Genomic DNA, 21322 nt, shown 5'->3' with positions numbered 1-21322 from the left:
CTCAAGCATCCTTGAAAGGCTTTTTCTCTTTGGAAAGAGCATCTCTCAAACCCTCACAATTTTGCTTCCTTGGATGCTAATTGGTTTTTAAGCCTGATGCATTAACAAAAGTTAGCTAAAATTCCAAGTTGCCTTTGACGTGTAATGACCCAAATGGATAAGCCTCTCTAGTCGATTTTTTCTTTCAGGTGATTTAGGCTTTGTCTATATAATCCCAGTTTCATATAGCAGAGTTGAGGCTGAATATAGCCAGTTTTGAAACAGATGTTAATGGCATGTTAATAGATTTCAGCCACTGGGCAATAAAGGCCATTGTATTTAAGTTTCTTTTCAGGAGGCAGAGAATAGTTCAAGCTTATGAAAGACAAAAACAGAGATTTTACCTCTTCACTACATTGATTAACACTCCCGTATACTCATATGAGCATAGGTCTTCCTGGGATTATGGAAAGAAATTGACAATTGCCCGAAATAGTGACTCTGCCTCAACTGACCTCAGGCTCAACTAAAATGAGAACTCAGGAACTGGAATTAGTTCCCAGAAACTTTCCACTATTCACCAATCACATGTTTACAGATATATAGAAGTATGGAAGTACACACACACACACACACACACACACACACTGAAATTGTGAAAATCATAGCACTTTAAAATACATCCTTGATATCTACTTGAATTTTGGTTGAGCCAATTTATTTTATTTCATTTATTATTATTTTCTACTCCCAAATAGCTTCTTTCAAGCTTGCTTATTCTTTTCCAACATGTTGATGGTTTAGTTATTTAGGCTGGCATGCTTGGACATGGGCAAGGTTGGTTAGACATATGCATGCATGGGAAGAAAAGTTCCTCACTCATAGTCCCCCTCTTTCACCTCAATCTCAAAAAACAAGGCTATTTTTTGGACAACACCCAGAATTGTTCAGGAGTGTGGAGAAATGTTTTAAAATTCCTTTACTTTTATAAGCACTAGTTAAAGCAACGCCTATAGGTTTTCAGAGATAACAATATTATTAAAATGCTCAATTCATTACATGTTCTTTTAAAAAGTTAGATTCCAAAAACATTTAACATCAAAGTGTTTTGCTTTTTCAGCTTATTCCATAAAAATAAAAAAAGGAAGAAAAATTAAAGGAAATAAAAGAATAATAAGCTAAAAACCTCTTTTGAGGTGAGCAATTTTCTTATACTGTGAATATCTACTTAAGTCTGGAAAATTCTTTTCTATTAGTAGTGCTGTGTGGTTTTATTTCATAGTTATGTTCATTCATTTGCATGAATTCACTTATAATTAATAATAAACATTACAGACACCTTAAAAATCTCTGAAGCCATGAATCTCCCTTATTGAGTCTTCTTTATGTTTAGCATAAAATGCATCAAAATTGTCACATGTGAACTTATCAAGTGGAAATGGGAAGATTAAGGTAAGAGCCCATTCTCTGCTTATGCACACTTGCTGGGAAAACCTTTGAATGACAAGAACAATGATAATGTCTTAATTCCTTGTCAGAAAAATCACAATTCAAATCCTTATGAATATATTAACAATGCTGCTTGGAAAAGAAAATCTGGTTTCGATATTGAAGAATTGTCACAGAGCTTCGATCATGGAATATTTTGATTTTGGCCCTTGTGATAATGGTTTAGTTCTATATATTTTTAAATGTTGCATGTACACAGTGGGGATTTTGAGTGATTATTGGGGTCGGAGGAACAGTTTTTCATGTAATTAACATAATTAATGAATCAAACTAGCTAAGGACTGGAGGACTGACAAAAAAGGTAGAAAGATTGGAGTTATTCATCAGTTAATGAAATCAAGTTAGAGCTCTAAGATTAGGCTTAATTGGATATACACACTTGGAGCCTTATTGAGAAACTCTTAAAATCCATGTTTACTAACATCAGTAATTTATGAAATACTTGTTTATTATAAACAATGCCTATTCCAAAAACATTTTCAAATTACTTTTCATGAATGAGTATTCTTTGCTTTACTTGTTTTTACATAGTAAGCTGTGTATGCCCGAACACCTGCAAATAAAGAATCCAACTTCTGTTTCAGAAGTAGATTGTGATATTTTTATTCATGTTTTAGGAGGGAGATTCCAAGATTAACAAACAGTTTATTTTCTCCTGAGTACTTTGACTGCAATTAAAAGCTGCCACCAGGTGGAAGGTGATATTTTCATAACGGCTAGGATCACCACCATATGTCCCAACTGGCTTAGGAGAGATTTAAATTATGCTTGTTGTCTCATATGAACTATTAATAGCACCTCCTTTTCACTCTCAAAAGTTTCCAAATTTGGACAATTAATTTTATGATCACCCTACTGATGACTTCGTCATCAAAGAGCATTGCTGACTCTAAATTTAGGTGAATGGGTTCAGGGTCTTGCTAAGATAATGCATGACATAAAGAACCTAGCACTCCAGGTAATATTTCCTTTTATGTACAACATTTTCCCTTAGATTTAATACTTGTATGTATTTTTTGTTTGTCATATTTCCTTTGAATTATTTCTAAGTTTGTTTTTTTGTTTACAGCCACACATATGCTTACACCAGAGTAATAATCTGTAGGTTCCAGGCTTTTCTGGAGGGTTCTATCTTCTAATCTAGCCTGGACTTGTTGCCCATCAGCTCTGCTGAGTTACTGCTAATCTGGACTTCCACTGGCCATTAGTGAGATGCCCTTCATCTCTTTGTCACTCTCTCATGCATTGACTAACCTGCTTCTTAGATACCACTCTATTGGCTTCTTTTCTTGTTTTAGAAGAATACATTCTCCAGTAGCTTTAAATTTTTGAGGCTTTTCATATGTGAATGCATGTATAAAAATAAACCCTGATTGATAATTTTACTACATATGCAATTTCATTTTATTATTATTATTTTTTTAATTTATTTATTGGAGAGAGAGAGAGACTGAGCACAAGAGGGAGGAATAGAGGGAGAGGGAGAAGCAGGCTCCCCACTGAGCAGACACCCTGACATAAGGCTCTATCCCAGGACCCTGAGATCATGGCATGAGCCAAAGGCAGATACTTAACTGACTGAGCCACCCAGGCACCCCTGCATATGAAATTTTAGATTAAAATAATTTTGCCCAAGTATCTTGAACATTGCTTTTTAGCTTTCTAGCATTGGTATTAAGAATTTTGAAGCTATTCTGATTCTTGAACCCTTGAATGTAATCTATTTATTTTTCTCTTTGAAAACTTCTCTCTGTCCCCAGAGTCCCAATTTTATGTTGTTTGCCTTTGTGTATTTTTATTTTTTATTTTTTTTTGTACTAGACAACTAATAGTTACTTTCAGTCAAGGAGCTGATAGCCTTCCATTCTAGAAATTATTTTTCATCTGTTTCTTTGAACCTTTCCTAACTTCTACTGCATCCATTCTCCTTATTTATTGAATTGAGTTTTTATAGTGGTGAAACATATCTCCCAGTACAGCTATCTTTCAAGGGCCCTTTAAAAGTAACTTCAGAGAGCCTAGCTCAGTGCCTGGCACACAGTTAAAAGTAAATAAAAGTATATTAAATAAATAACAACTATGATCATTTAATGCCAAGTATAAAATGCAACCTCTGCTTATGCCTGGTCTTCCCTCATACTGATTTTTCTATTTTACCTAGAACCATCTGTCTCAAGGAGATGTGACAGGAATATTTTGATAATGTGATATTATCCTCTCTCATAATGTACCATTTTACTCTAAAATTATTTACTGGTAATTTTTTCTAACATTTAGATCTTCAGGGGCTGTTTTTCACTCCCTTGGCTTGTAGAAACTGCTATAATTCAATGATGATCACTAATAGAACATCATGTTTTGAAAGACATCCAGTTGGTTCCCCTGCAAAGTCTTAAAGGCTGAATTTGAAGAGACCTATCATTGAATACCCTGACTGCTAGAGCTTGTGGCCTAGAAGGGGTGATCCATACTTAAGCAGGGTATAAAGGTGAGATCAAATATAATCTCCAAAAGGTCAGCTTATTTTCCAAGTTTCTTCTGCTTTAAAAGTTGAAAAGCTTAGTATCACCAAGTGACATTTAAGAAATTCAGAAATTGGGTGAATTGTAGAAATAAAATTTTCTGAGAGGAACTAAGAGCTATTTACTACTCAAAACCAGGTGTATGGTGAGGTCTCAACCTAAATAAAATAGACAGTCTCCTACCAGAAATGTTAGGAGTTGTGGGAACTCTCCTCTTCATGAACAAGCAACAAACTTCCCTACCACAGGTCCATCTTCCATAGCATACTGATTCTCATAATTAGAAACTTTGGGGCACTAACATGGCAAATTACTTAGTTAACTAATTAATGCTGGGATTGCATGATTCTTCCCTGTGGAAGCTATACTCAGTAATGTCCTTGGACCTTTAGAGGACTAATTCTTTCACCATTCACAACTCTCTCCACCAACCCCCTACATTCAATACACACGTAACCAGATTTTCAGGTGATCACTAGGCATAAGAGAAATAAAGACTATCTCTCCCATGGTGGTGTACTTTCTAGAAATGATTAAAAAAATTTACTGATTCATGAATTCAATGAAGCCTACGTGGGGTATATATATATATATATATATATATATAGTGTGTGTGTGTGTGTGTGTGTGTGTGTGTATCTCCACCCTAAGACAAATCACAATGAAACTGTCAATCAATGGTAAAGAGAAGATTTTAAAAAATAGTTGCAGTTCAATAATAGACTTTTCATGGTCTAAAATGGAAATCAGAAGACTGTAGAACAATATTTTCAAAGTGCTAAAACAATAACTGCAAACTTAGAATTCCATTCCCAATGAAATATGCTCATCTTCCAATAATTAGTGAAAAATAATGACCTCTTTTCAGACAGTTTAAGTAGACTCTCACTAAAAAAGAAAACTCTAAAGAATGGGCTTTAAGCAGCATAAAATGAATCTGGGTACAATAATAACCATAAGAAATCTTGAATGCAAAAACAAAGGAATAACAAAAAAAGTGGAACAAAAAAGTATTACTTTTCTCTGAAAATGTGGCAACTTCTGAGTTAAAATTCTCTGTAAAGTCTCTGTTAAGTGTAAACATGCTATAAAAAAGGAATGACATATCATGTCATTATTATTTCTAATACAGTGTGTGTTCTAATACAAAAAGTGTGTTCTCTGGAACACACTTTAGTGCTCCGAGATACACTAATAGGTGTGACTTGAAAATAATGTTCTGTGCTCAAACAAGTATGGAAAGCATGGTATTAAGTAAGGTGAAACCAGATTCTTGAGTGAGGAACTTTTCAGGACCCTTAATAATACTAATGCACATTTTTGAATTACCGAGAAGGTGATAGAATATACAGCATTCCCCAATTTTATTTAACTACAGATTTTTTTTTTTCAGAGTAACTCAATGAATTGGCATCCCATAGATCACCCTCAAGGATGGTATATCCTAGCATTTTCCTTGTGATTCTTTATCAAATTAGATAGATGTTAACTTAAAAACAGCAATATAGTCCCTGATTCAGTGGGACAAGAGATAGGTAAATCCTTACAGAAAGAAGAAGAAAGGGCATGATTTAGAGTAGGAAGTGGTTTCTGAGATGAAAGATCCAGGTGGGGAGCTACCTTTGTGAGAAGGAGAATTGCAAAAGCAATGAGGACCAAATGACAAATAACAGCATGTTCTTAAAACTGGGGCTGGGGCCTCTGGTGCTCAACTGCATGGGTCATCCATGAGTATCTGTAATCTTTTGGCAATATAAAATAATATAACTGAGACATGAAATAAGCATAGGCATCCAAAACATGCAACTGGTTCTCCTTTCCACTGACCATTCATGAAAACTGATGTGGAATCCTGAAGTATAATTTTTGCCTTAGTATAAGATATAAAATAAGAAAATCAAATGGTTTTTCATTATACAATGTTAATATGATTTTACATGCAATGACCAAATATTTATTACATAAAACAATGTCATCAGAGGCCTATAAGACTATTGGTAGTTTTCTTAAATTCCACATATGAGTGAAATCATTTGCTTTTGCCTTTCTCTGACTGACTGACTTTGCTTACTGTAATAACCTCTAGTTCTATCCAAGTTGTTGCAAGGGGCATGATTTCATTCTTTTTTTATCGCTGAGTAACATTCCGTACAATACATTACAATAACATTGTACCGTATTATATGTACAACATATTACAATATGTAATATTGTACAATATTATATATACAACAACATTGTACAATAACATTGTACATATTTATGAAACAAAACAAACAGACATGGCGGGGAACAAAAGAGGCAAACCAAGAAACAGACTCTGAAGTATAGAGAACAAACTGATGTTTACTAGAGGGGAGGTCGGTGGGGGTTGGGTGAAATAGTGATAGGGATTAAAAAGGGCACTTGTGATGAGAACTGGGTGTTGTATGGAAGTGTTGAATCACTAAATCCTATGCCTGAAACTAATATTACACTGTATGTTAACTAACTGGAATTTAAATGAAAACTTGGATGGAAAAAAAAAAGACTATATGGGTGCCTGCCTGGGTGGCTCAGTTAGTTAAGTGACTGCCTTCGGCTCAGGTCATGATCCTGGAGTCCCACATCAGGCTCCTTGCTCAGCAGGGAGTCTGCTTCTCACTCTGACTCTCTCCCTTCTCATACTCTCTCTCTCTCATTCTTTCTCTCTTTCTCAAATAAATAAATAAAATCTTTTTTTTAAAGTTCACTTAAAAATTTTTTAAAAAGGGTCTCAATAGGTTTCTGATTCATCAGCAAAATACATGTCTATTCTAATACTAAAAGCAGTAATATATTCCCTAATAACAATAAGAATTTGTCCTAAAAAAATTAGAATTAAAAATTTTTAATTATTAAATCAGTAATTGTATTAAATTAGTATTTTGTTATTAAATTTTATTAAAAATAAATTTATTTATGGAAGAAAAGAGTATTGCAGAGTTGTATAGTATTTTTCTACACTTTTTCAAGGTAACACTCAGAGAAATAGGCAGACCAGTAGTATTTTTGCTGATTGGCAGGTTATGTGACTTGCCTAAGGTCATGCAGCTACTCAAAGATTGCAAGAATTAAAGGATTATAAAGATTATATAAAGATATACAAAGATTATAAACTGATGTTCTACTCCAGATACTTCCAATTAAATCATATTGTCTTACTTTGTTATTTTTTCTTCCCGTGAACTAAGGTCTGAGCCAGAAATGTATTTCAACTTAATTACTCATGGTACAGAGCAAGAAAGAGATTTCTTTAGGTTTTATATAGAATTGCTTTCTTCTGAAGTGATCATATTGCTTTGAATCCCATACATTTTCTCCACATGTGCTATTTCACAAATAGAGCAAATAAGGCTTAGAGAGTACAGGAAAATTGCCCAACATTACATACAAAATACATTTGGGATCTTTGACCAGAAAGGAGGGCATTCTTTTGTACATATGTTCAATGCTGTGTGGGACGGTGCTTACCTATAGTAATGAACAGAGATAATTGTTCATAGAGATATGATCTCTGGGTTTCAGATGAATCAACTCTTCTCACCACTGGTGGATAAAGAGCCAGGTCTCAAAATGAGGCTAAGTAGGGAGAAAAGAGTAGCTAATAACAGAAAAAAAAAAAAAAGAAGTATGCACTGGTCGACTCTAAGAGTTGTGGAGACCAAGAAAGCCAACAACTAGGGGGGATAGAAGCATGTATGTATATGCCAGAATCCACCCAGAGGAATCAAATAGGAGTTACTGCTTCATTGGTGATGGCAAAAGCTCAGAGAAAGTTCAGGTTGCATTAACAGTAGAGGCATGTGGAAGCAGAAAGAATTCAGACTTCTGGGAAGAACTCCAATTAGAAACAGGCTGAATTCATGAGGTCAAGCAAAGATACTGTTCTAAGTTGTACTTGCATTATTCTAAATTTACCAGCAGCTATTAGCTGACATACATTATGAATTTTTTCAGATCACATGAACTTAAGGACAGGTAATTGTTGGTTTTGGTTCTTAACTCCATTCAACTTTGTCACTGCACTCTAAGATTCCATATTTTTCCTTTCTTGTGGTGTCCAGATGATTTTTACACCTTCTTAATTTGTCATTATAAATTTTGGATTGTAGTCTAGATTGTAGATTGTAGAATTTGCTCTCCTATGGTTACTTTTCCCCATCTTTAAGATAATTAGTTCATTTTCTTTCTCTTCTTTGTTGCTTACAATTCTAGTGCAGGGTCTTGAAGGAACTACACCTATTTTAATTAACTTTGAATTGTCTGGTCTTTATGGAATGACAGCTAAGTTATTCATTCTACATCAATAACTCTTTGAGCTCAAATGTTCCTTTCTTCTATGTGGGATAACACATTTATGACATGTGTAACAAACAGATTACATGATTTCTGTCACTGAGTCCAGACAAAAACGATATAACACTTTCTGTGGCTGAAGTACTGTTACACGTATTTTAAAGGTATTAGCAAATTTCATCTCCAGACTCACCTTGTAAGACAGCTACTTCCATTATCTTCATTTTACAAAAAGGGCAAGTGAAGCACCAGTTTAAGTGGCTTGACCAAGATTGCACAGACATCACCTGTAGAGCTAGAACTTGAATCTGGACAGTCTAGCTCTGGATTCCATGTGCTTTACCTCTGATGCTACATTACCTCATACTTCCCAAAAGAAAAAGCTTACATGATCAAACCCAAATGACCACAGGCCTTATTTCTATAGATTTCACATTTCTTCTACTGATATAGAAGAGGGGGAAAAATGGATGGCATGATATGTGTACTCAGTCATAGCTATCACTGGATTAATCACCTTCTTGAAAGTAATGAATGAAAAATTAATAACACAGAGTCACACAATACACAAACTCAGCTATGACGTACAAAGTTGGTTCTTTAAACCTTGGACCTAGGACAAGACTTTGTTTCTGCTTTGTTAGCTTCCTATTGTGAAGGTTAACTGGTATGACTGATTTCCTCAAAATTTGGTGGCTACACCTCATGTTGGAGGTTTGGCAACCCTATTAGGAAATTAATAAAGTTGGAGACAATAATTGTGATGACTATAGCAAACAAGGGCACACAGATTAAGAGACCCTCCTAACAACTACTAATGACACAGAACTGGTTTGTCAGAAGCAGTGACTTGGGAAAATAGAAATGTGGGTTTTTCTCAAGACAACTAAGTTTGGATGTCTGAGGTTTTAGGAAGGGAGAAAGAAAAGGAAAGAAAAAAGGGTCAAGCCAAGACTCATGCTTCTAGAAGGGCCTAAGCAACCAGGCAATAATATTGGATAACACTGTGTGGCTGAGAGCCAAAGAGAATACCAGTCAACAAAAGATAAAGTGGTAAAACACCAGATATTAGAGTAGTAGTTAAGATCCAGCTATCATTTCTGGCTCTTCTGAAAACATCATTACTCTGCATACTTTATCATAAAATATCTCACTTCACAGTTCTTATTAAATGACAAATACTTGACTGAACTATCTCTAAGTATTCTTCCAGCTCAATCATTCTATGATTCTGTGATCCATAAATTTACTTAAGAAATTAGGATTCTGACTTCTTTAAACTATACAATACAACCAATTAAAAAAGCATAGTTTTTTGGCAGGCTGCTTGGTTGAAAATTGAATTATTATCAGCTAGATGGTGTCACCTAGGATTTTTTTCTTATCCTACTACAAGAACTCGAGTAATCTTAAGACTTGATTTGACTTTTCCTAAAGGGCTTCCAGATATGCCTTTCAGTCATCCAACAGTTTACTGAATTCCCACAATATGTGTGGACATTGGGTTAGGTCTTAGGAAAAGAATGATTAATAATACAGAGTCATGGTTTTAAAGACAATCACAGTATAGTGAGGGAGATAGAAACATATGCCATGAGCACAATATAATGATAGAGATATATGTAGAATATTATGGGCACAGAGGATAAGAGTATATAACTCAAATTGAGAGAAGTGATAATAGAAGGTTTCTAAGTAGAGATTTTACCTTATGTTATTCATCAAACCAAGGTGTGTTCTTGTGGGAGAATGTTGGGCAGAGCATGCAACCAAAGAGAACAATATGAGCTAATGAACAGAGGTGAGAAATAGCATGATGAAAAATGTAGACCTCTATTGTATTTGTCTGTTCCTACTCTTTTTTCTTTTCTTATTTTAGCCATATATTTCTCTCTCACTCCAGTTATTGATGGGACTGTTAAGCATGTTATACTGCCCCTGTGGATACAGGGATGGGCACATGTCTCAGACACAGTCAATCATAAGATACCATTCACCTGGGCATAGCTATTCATACAAGGAATGGCATATTAACCAAGCTAGATCAATCAGACTCTTTCACTAAGGTTTTAATATACCAAAGTTGTGAATGAAAAAGAATGTGTCACAAATGCTAGAGTAATATACTCTAGTATAAGGCTGCCTAGGTTCAAATATATGTTCTACCACTTAATAGCTGGGCAAACAAAGTATTCAATCTTGTTGTATCTTACCTTTGTCATTTGTAAAATGGAGACCACAATAGTACCTGCATCATAGTATTGTGAAAATTAATGTGTTGATACACATAAAACACTTAAATTATTTCTTGACACACAGTAAATACTTAGTAAATATTATTGATAATATTGTATTTTTATATAGTATTATATACTAACCACTGATTGCTATGGGATTCTTACTTTGGGATGATATATGATTTGAATCACCACTAGAGTGAGGTTTCTCTATTAACATTTGGGCAAGTTAATTCTTTGTTGGCAGCAGTTATCTTGCACATTTGGGCTATTTAGCATCATTCCTGGCCTCTTCCTTTTAGATGTGTATAGCATACCCCCAGTTATGATAAAAATGTCTCCAGAAATTTCCAAATGTTTCATTGGGGACAAAATTGCCTCACAGTAAGAATCACGGCAGCCATTTCACCTTTCAACTGGAGAAAGACTATTTACATAGGAAAGAAGGAAGTCAATAGGTGAAGAAAAATATAACACATAAGAATATATAACACATGAGAAATGGGGAGATTTAGACAGAATGTGTCCTTCATTATGTACTATGTCTTCAGTTCTAGTCCCTAAATTTAAACTCTACTGGTGCTTGCAAATCACCTTTTCTTTTACTTTATCTTTCTGTTAAAATTTTTCCTTTTTTGGGTAGATCAGTTTACTTGAATTTTTCTCACTTGCAAACAGGAAGAGATCTGGAATATTAGCACATAGAGATTATCATTATCATCTGTGTGGGTATGTGTGGATGTCTCTTCTGTGTCTCCACTGCAGTGTAAGTGCTATGAGAACAGAAAAAAATCGGTCATGTTCACTACTGTATATCCATGGTCCAGAATAGTGATTGGCATATAGCAGGTACTAAATAAACATTTGTGGATGAATCAGTGAAGAAACTATAAGCAGTTGCATGTCACTAGAGCTAAAAGTGTATGAAAGTGAGTGTGTTGTATCTTATAAGGGCAGTTGGGTAGTTTTAGAAGTAACCTAACTGCAATAATATCTCTTGGGATAATCAGCACCTGAAAGACCACAATCAGGAATTATTTCCATAAGGACTGGTTACTTAACATTGATCATCTTTAACAGAAATTATACCATAGGGTCTACACCTTATTTTCAGGAATATAAGAAGTGAATTTGGGGTTGCCTGGCTCAGTGGGTTAAGCGTTTGCTTTTGGCTCAGGTCATGATACCAGGGCCCAGGGATAAGCTCCCTGCTGAGCAGGGAGCCTGCTTTTCCCTCTCCCCCTGCCACTCCCCCTGCTTGTGCTCTTTCTCTCTCTCTGACAAATAAATATATAAAATCTTCTTTAAAAAAGAGAAATGAATTTTAATTGACATAATTAGTGGTGTTTAAGGTAGATTATTGCTAGAAGTAATGTATCAGACCTGCTTACCCTTTCATGGAGAAGGTTTAGAATGCAACAAAGAGCTAGAGGTCTAGAGCGCCTTTGGTCTTATGGACTTCCATTTCTCAGCTTTCTCCTGCCTAACTTGATTGCAAAGATCTATATCCTACCACTGCTACTTTCTTGCACCTTCCTCAGAATGTGATTTATATGCAAAGTGCCAAAATTTGGGTTTAGGTCAGAAAGTGGGATCTCCCAGAACTATAGAACAGGTTGAAGTATATATGTTTGGTTTCATTTCTAACACATGTTTTATGTTGGATGAAATTTAATTTGAGAATTTCTTTCATTGTAATATAATATCTACTACCCAAGGTGTGTGAGAGGGGACATATAGCTCCCAACTACCTCTCACCACCAGAGGTTACCAATATTTACAAAGCAACAGCAACAACACATACCCATACACATGTACACACACACACACACACACACACACACACACACACACACTTACGAACTTGGCACTTGCTACATTGTCCAAATGAATTTCACTCATTTGCAACACATAGATATGGGCTTAAAAAGAAAGGTAAGGTAGGTTTGGACTTAAGTTGGAAAGAAGCCACTAAAGAGTTTAAAAGAGGTGAGTGAACTAACAAGATTTGAAATTTCGATGTTTTTATTGTGTAGACAAAGAGTTCAAGAAGGGAAAGAATATGAAAGCAGGCAGATTAATTTGAAAGGTTTTAACCCAGGTGAGAAATAAGACAGAAAGTGATTGTAGGGCAGAAGATGAGGGGACATATTACGAAAATATTTGCAGTATTTAGAATAAGCATGTTGTTAAGTCAGATGAGGGGAGTAAAGAAGGGATAATCATAGATGCACCCTAGGTTTCTAGCTTATATTACTGGAGGAGGGATGGTGGCACCAAATGAAATTGAGATTACAAGAGGAGGTGCAGGTGCTTTTTGTTTCTTTGTTTCTTGATTTCTGTTTTCTCTTCTTTACTTTCTAGTCAGCTTCCTTTGACTGCCAAATTCCATCTTAACACCTTGACCCGCTGACTGCGTTCCCTGTAGCTATGGTAAATATTTACTTTTCAGCCCTCTTTGCGCTATGTGTGCTCATAAGTCATTTTGACAATAAACAAAATAAAATAGTTGAATTCAGCCAAAAATGACTATTAAAAAGAACGCCATTGAAATAAAACAGCACTGAATGGCAACTACTTGGTGATTTGTTGGCATCATCAACATTATAGTCAACAAATATTTCAGTGCCAGCACAGTTCTCAATGCTGTCCTGAGCCTTCAGGATACAAAGACCCAACAAGGCAGCCTGTTAGAATGGAGAATATGCTGATTTTGGAATTAGAACCAGAGTGTAACTCTTGTTCTACCTAGTAGGTTTGTGACCCTGGGTTAGTAGTTAGCCCCTGAGAACCTCATTTTCCATATGTAAAACTGGGATAATTGGATAATTGCATAATAAATGCATCATTCAGCTGTCATGTTAAGTGTACTAACAAATCCAACTTAACACAGTAGCTGATGCATTATAAACACTTGATAAATGGTGGCTGCTATGAAATAAAATTATAATTATCCTCTCAGGAAGCTTAGAGTCATATATATATATATATATATATATATATATATATATGGTCTTTTTCTATATGAGCCTCCCATATCCTTTTTATTATCAGTTCAGAAAAAAGAGCAGTATTGTATCATTCTTTTTTAAAAAGATTTTTACTTATTTATTTGACAGAAAGAGAGATCACAAGTAGGCAGAGAAGCAGACAGAGGGGGGGGAAGCAGGATCCCCGCTGAGCAGAGAGCCCGATGTGGGGCTCAATCCCAGGACCCTGAGACCATGACCTGAGCTCAAGGCAGAGCCTTAACCCACAGCTGAATTCATTCTTATCATAAGGAATGTATAATGATTTAAAATGTTAGTATCTCATAGTCCTAGAACAGCATTCCTTTCAAAAATCTGAATATAATCGAGTATAACATTGAAAACCTTTGGAGACTTACTTCAATGATCCAGTGAAGAAAAAGCAAACTCCTTTAGAAGAATAATGAAAAAATGATGTATTGCAAACAAGCAGTTAAGATGTGTTAATTGGTTGTAATGTAGCACCAAGGGAGTGATGGGGTTTAGAGGAAGGGGGGAAAGCAGAAGCACATGAAGTAATATCAAAGTTTTTGCCAGATTGGGTAATAATGAACTTACTATGTTTTAATGACTAGTAACTGAGTATCTTATTAAATTTCACTAGAATCCACTGCAGGCCATTTTACTATAGCCCTTTTAAGATCTTTAATGAACACAGAAATGTGCCAAATACTATAAAAAAGAAAACCCAACCACATTACTTTATTGCCATCACCATAAAATTTGATGACAATGTTTGTCAGCAGTTAATAACCTATATTCTTTCTCATTTCAATATTATTTATCTTATAATAAATGAAAAAAAATTGGAAAACAATATTAATCTAAAATATTCTTTGCTGTTACAAAATAAGAGAGAGTAAATTTGGGGTGAAACATATATCCTAATAAAGTTCTAAGTTAAAGAAGTAAAAATTAAAAAAAGAATTTCTTTTAGCCTTGGAATTTCTTTTTCCTTTTTCTTTTTTTTTTTTTTTGGCTTAGATTTTCAAAACTCAGTAAGTAAAATTTTGTAAAGACTAAACTTACACATTCTATGCAAACTCTTGGCTAAATTCTGCAGAATACAGATGCCAGTAAAACAGATGGCAATGACCCCTGTGTGGATAGTCCAAGCAATGCTTTTCAACATTCAGCAATAGTTTCTTTGATCATCTACATGGAAGGCCAGTGCTTGGCAGTGCTATCCAGTTGGCAAATTCTTCCTTTGTTGTCTACTATTCCTGGTTTTGTACCCTTTTTCAGACTTTCAGCTGTCTCTTCATTGACAGTCAGCAGTACTGACTATGCCACTGTCCTCAAATCTTTTCAGTTGAGAATATCTCACATAAGAGCAACATGTCATTTTCTAAAGGGCATTTTTACATCACAGGTTAATGCCTTGAGAGCCTCTACTGAATGCAAACATAAATATACACTTAGTTTGAGTTTGGGGCAACTTTACTCTTTGTATCTCCTAAGCTGATATTTTATACCCAGTAGGCAATTCAGTATTCAGAATTAATGCTTTTCCTCTTCACATGCCTTTCAAATCATCATGCAAGGCAGAGATCCAGTCACTTCTCTGACTCACTCAGGAATCCTTTCTCTAATGGCTCTTAGCTTAAACATTCTTTGCTTGGGGTAAAATGGAAGGAAGGAGGAAAACTAGTTTTTGCATGATAGTTGAGCCAAGTAAAGTCCTAAACAGACAATTTCATTATTTATAGAACCATGTCCAAATCTGTAAGCTAAAATGAAGAAGCAAACTTTTCAGTGTTATTGACATTGTCAAAGAGTAGAGTTAGTGGACTTAAAGATGATGTTTCTTACAAGGGAGGTCCAGGTTAGACAGAAAGAGAAAGAAGGCATTTAATATATTCTTGGTGGTTTATAGGGAGAAGAAAAGGGAAGGCATAGAGGGTTATCCAAAATCTATAAAGACTAATCAAACTTCACACCCTTCAAAAACAAATAACTCAGTTAAAAAATGGGCTGAAGACATGAATAGACACTTTTCCAAAGAAGACATCCAGATGGCTAATCATCACTCATCAACAGGGAAATACAAATCAAAACCACAATGAGATAACCCCTCACACCTGTCAGAATGGCTAAAATCAACAACACAGGAAACAGTAGATGCTGGTGAGGATGCAGAGAAAGGGGAATGCTCTTACACTGTTGGTGGGAATGCAAACTGGTGTAGTCACTCTGAAAAAGAGTACAAATGTTCCTCAAAAAATTAAAAGTAGAATGACCTCATGATCCAGCAATAGCACTTCTAGCTATTTTCCCAAAGGATAAAAAATACTGATTCCAAGGAATAAAGGTACCACAATGTTTATGGCAGCATTATCAACAATAATCAAATTATGGAAAGAGCTCAAATGTCCACTGGTTGATGAATGGATAAAGAAGATGTGAGATATATACAATGGAATATTATTTGGTGAGCAAAAGAACAAAATTTTGCCATTTGCAATTATGTGGATGGAGTTAGAGAGTAATATGCTAAATGAAATAAGTCAGAGAAAAACAAATACCATATGATTTCACTCATGTGGAATTTAAGGAGCAGAACAGATGAATATGGGGGAAAAAGAGGAAGGCAAACTGTAAGAGACTCTTAACTATAGAAAACAAACTGAGGGCTGCTGGAGGGAAGGTGGGCGGCAGGATGGGCTAAATGGGTGATGGACATTAAGGAGGGCACTTGTTGGGGTGAGCACTGGGTATTATATGTAAGTGATGAATCACTAAATTCTACTCCTGAAGATAATATTACGCTGTATAGTAACTAACTGGACTTGAAATAAAAACTTGAAAGTAGCAAATAAATAAACAAACAAACAAACAAATAAATAAATAAATGTATCAGTTATGTATTTTGGAAATATTATCCTTGTTACAAGTGTCTTGTCAAAAACGTTCTCCCAAAGTTAGTTATTCTTATGGACATTCTCCTTAAGCCTACTACTTTCCCGCCTCTCCTCTCAAACCTTGCCTTCTTAGATGTGCTCATAAGGGAACACCCATTGCCACTTTCTCCTCACTTCCTCCCTATCTCTAAATGTGCATCTGTCCTTATATTCTGCATAGCAGAAGCAGTTTCTCTTCTTCTTTTGACAAAGCCTGTGTTTCCTATTGCAAAATAGCACTTATGAAATCCAAGCATTTTGTGTGTATGTGTGTGTGTGGGGGGGGGGTGAAAGTGAGAGAGAGAGAAGAATTAATTTCCAAAATTCTTGTTATTCCCAATTAACATAGCAAGAAGCAAAGGCACTTTATCTAGAGTTTTATATAAGAAAAGTAATCATGGTCAGATAATAAGGGAAAGGAAACATCTGATCCTAGTAGCCCCAGTGGAATACGGGGATTGAAAGGAGAGATAGGTGTATGTTTGCCTGCCTACTTTCCTTATCTGGCTTGTCTCTTGTTTGGGATTCTGGAAATTTCTGAAAGGAGAAGTCCTCAGAGGTTGCCCCTATACCAGTTTCCCTAAGAGCTTCCCTGTGTTTTGAAAGATATACAGAAGTTGCTGTTTCCTGTGAAGAGTTGTAGAATATACCTGCAGGTTATCAATAGGGAGCTTATCCATCAACGTTGTGGTAGGGATAAAGTAGCTCTGGATCCCATGACCACATGATACTATTCTTTTTTTTTTCTTTTAAAGATTTTATTTATTTATTTGACAGAGAGAGATCACAAGTAGGCAGAGAGAGAGAGAGGAGGAAGCAGGCTCCCTGCTGAGCAGAGAGCCTGATGCGGGACTCGATCCCAGGACCCCGAGATCATGACCTGAGCTGAAGGCAGCGGCTTAACCCACTGAGCCACCCAGGCGCCCACATGATACTATTCTTGATCCCTTATCGTGCCAGACATTATTCTAAGCACTTACACATTCATAACCATTCAGGCATTACAACATTCCTCTGAATTCATACCATTATTTCAATGTTCAATATTATATAACTCAATCTTAAACATCATGCCTGCACAATATATTCAATATACAACATCAGCAGGAGAACAAGTATAGTTTATTTCAGAAAGCATGATGTTGGCACATTGCAAAGGTCATAGATATCAAGCTTTACTGCATTCATTTTATATTTCTGGTCACTAATGTCGTTCAGTAACTTTGATTTCATTTTCCACTTCACTGGATAATTGCAGGAAATTTGGTTCTTGTATCCTAGTTTCAAGTGGTAATCATATCTTCCAAGTAGACTTCAATTCTGCAGTTAGCTGACTGTTGCTCTCTTCTTTCAGATTAATTTCCTGCTGAGGGAATTTCCATTCTCTTTGCACACTCATCTACATGTTATCAGGTGCCAGTGTACTCAATCTTTTGTAATGTTGTAATTGTGTCTCTCTATGTCAGAGAGCATGTTTGTGAGGTGGCCTTCTTTCTTAATGTAAACTCAGAAGGGTTTCAGTAGCACAGTTTCCCTTCTTCCATAGTTAGGTTATTATAGATATTCCCTAAATAACATTTCCCACAACAGATTTTACTTAGTATCAATGACCTGAATGATATTTGGAGACCCATCAGAGCCATTTCTCATTTCCATGTTCCTTCTCAAAGATTGAAATTATAAGGTATAAAATCTGTCCCTCTGTTAAAGAGAACTCTGCTTGCCCCACCCCCAGATGGCTCTGAATAATTACTCTTCGATGGTGCACTCATATTCTTTCTTTCACAGATTGCTGATTACAAAGATGTTACTCATATTTCTCAATTTCAGTGCTATAATTGGGTTCTTCATTCTTTGCCCTGATTTTCAGGAAACCAATAAAGTTTACTCAGTTGGACATCCCTCTGACTTGGATGCAAAATCACTTCAGAAAACATCTATGTGGTATTTGACAAATCACATCCCCTTTCCAAATTTAACCTGCACACATACACCTTCCTGATCTTTATAAACTTTTCTTCATTATTATTATTATTTTTTAATTATGTTATGTTAGTCACCATATAGTACGTCATCAGTTTCTGATGTAGTGTCCCAAGATTCATTGTTTACATATAACACCCAGTGTTCCATGCAATACGTGCCCTCCTTAATATCATCTTTTCTACAAGCTAAGTTGATTGAAACCTGTTGATGTTTTTATATTTTTATATACCTTCTGTTTTGACTTACCCTGTGTGAAATCATCATACTTAACTAAGTAAATTATTACTTGTTAGTTGATCTCAATTCTTTGGAACCAGATTTGCATTTGTGGTTTTCCTAGCAGTATTGTGGAAACAAACAAATTGTTCTTACCTCATTCTTTTATGCTCCCAATGTTGTTTGCTGCTCTATCTTAACCCTAACCACAGTCTCCTTTGCATTATTTTCATATGTAAGTGTCTAACTGAGTATTCCATATCTCTGTGATTTGCTGGGACGGCATTCTAGTCATTTCTCAGTATGTAGCACAGTGTTGTGAACACAGACAGTACTTCATAAAGTCACAAGTAATTTTCATTGAGTGACGTGTCTTGGCTAATAGAGAGCACATAGCAATAGTTATTTCTTAAACTGGTGTTTATTTCTATCTCCCTCTCTATTGTTTTCTGCTAGAATATTTAGTCAAATGTCAGTACTTGCTCTATCCCAGGTTTGTTTTGGTGGCATGGCCCAGCAAAAGAGGCTAGCTCTTTATTGATCAGAATGGAGGAAGTCTGTGGTCCACTGTGTAGTTATTCCTGTGTTTTATTATGAGTGTGGTTAATCACTGTAATTACTAAACCTTTTGTAGCCCCTTGCAGTCCTGCCTATTGAATGCCAAGTTATATCACAACTCTTCCCAGCACATATAAGGAAGCTATTATGCCAATAACAATATAAATAGCAGTATGAGAAGTGCTTTACACACACATTTTCACTGACCTGTCACAGCATCCACATGAAGTTAGTATCACCAATACAAATGACCTTTGAACAATGTGAGGGTTAGGAGCTCCAATGTCCCATGCAGTCAAAATCTGCATATAACTCTTGGGATGAGGTGCCTGGGTGGTTCAGTAAGTTAAGCTTCTGACTCGTTTTTTTTCTTAAGATTTTTCATTTATTCATTTGAGAGAGAAAGAGAGCAAGCAGGGGCACAAGGAGAGGGGTGGGGCAGAGGGAGAAGCAAACTCCCCGCTGAGTGGGGAGCCCAATACAGGACTTGATCCCAGGACTTTGGGATCACGACCTGAGCTGAAGGTAGATACTTAACTGACTGAGCCACCCAGGCACCCAAGTGACCAACTCTTGTTTTCAGCTCAGATCATGATCTCAGTGTTCTGAGATCAAGCCCTGCACCGGCTCCACACTGGATGTAGAGCCTGCTTAAGATTCTCTCTCTCCCTCTGACCCTTCCTCCTCTAAAAAGAGAGAGAGAGAGAGAGAGAAAGAGAGAGAAAATCTCCGTATAACTTTAGCTTTAACTTTAACTTCCCAAATACTTCACTACTAGTAGCCTACTGTTGACTGGATAACTTACCAATAACATAAACAGTCAATTAACACATAATTTTGTATGTGATATGTATTATACATTGTATTCTTACATAATGTAAGCTAGAGAAAAGAAAACATTATTAAGAAAATTATAAGTAATGAAAAACACATTTAGAGGACTATATTGATACTGTAAGTTTACATCATCTGTTTATAAGATGAATTATCTGTTAGTACATCAATATTATCTTATGATACAGAATGTATCTAATGATACAGAACTAGATGTTATATGCATTATTAACACTAGATATCAAAAACGAAAAGATAATGTGAAAGAGGGGGTGCCTATGAAACTATCACAGCAGAGTATGCACTACAGTTAGTTTTGTGCAGTTATGATTTAATACTGCATCTTAAAAAAAAATACTGCATCTTTAGGTTTGTTTATATTTCTCTTGACTGTGAATGGTGCCATGTATAGTGTGTGTGTGCAAAAGTTTTGGTAAATTTTTACTTTTTAATAAGAGATTTCTGTACATTTTATGATAGTAAATGATAGATTAGTATCCACATATATTTTATGCATTCAACACATACCTAAATTTTTCTTTTCTTTTTTTTTCTTTTTAAGACTTTATTTATTTATTTGACAGACAGAGATGACAAGTAGGCAGAGAGGTAGGGGGGCGGGTGGGGAAGCAGGCTCCTGGTTGAGCAGAGAGCTGGATGCGGATGCGGGGCTTGATCCCATGACCCTGAGATAATGACCTGAGCTGAAGGCCGAAGCTTTAACGCACTGAGACAGCCAGGAACCCCTACCTAAATTTTTCTTAATTTTTTCAATGTTTTTAGGCTATGTGGTTCATCTGCAAGGTTTTTTTTTTCTAAATGGCCACAATCTCCAAAAAATTTTCCAATACATTTATCAAAAAAAACCCACATTTAAGTGGACCCATGCAGTTCAAACCTGTGTTGTTCAAAGTACAAGGGTCAAGTGTATATCTATCTTACAGTTAAGTAAACTGAAGTTCAGAGAAAGTAAGTAATTTTCCCAATATCATACAGGTGGTAAAAATAGACCAAGACATATGTAAAATAATAATGATCAAAGACATCATAGAATTAAGGTTTAATGAGCTGAATGGGAAATTAAATCCACAAGTCGAAAGGACTTACCAGAGAATAGAAAAATGAAGAATATTAATTAATTCTAAAGTAATCTATTTGAGAGTTTAAATTTTATGAATAAAGAAAGCATTCCAAAAAGAATGCTTGCTCCAAATCAAACTGTCTTAAAGGAGTAA

This window comes from Mustela erminea, chromosome X (genome assembly GCF_009829155.1).
Source record: "Mustela erminea isolate mMusErm1 chromosome X, mMusErm1.Pri, whole genome shotgun sequence".
Taxonomy (NCBI): domain Eukaryota; kingdom Metazoa; phylum Chordata; class Mammalia; order Carnivora; family Mustelidae; genus Mustela; species Mustela erminea.
The sequence above is the reverse complement of the archived record's forward strand: the minus strand, read 5'-3'. Positions refer to the sequence as shown.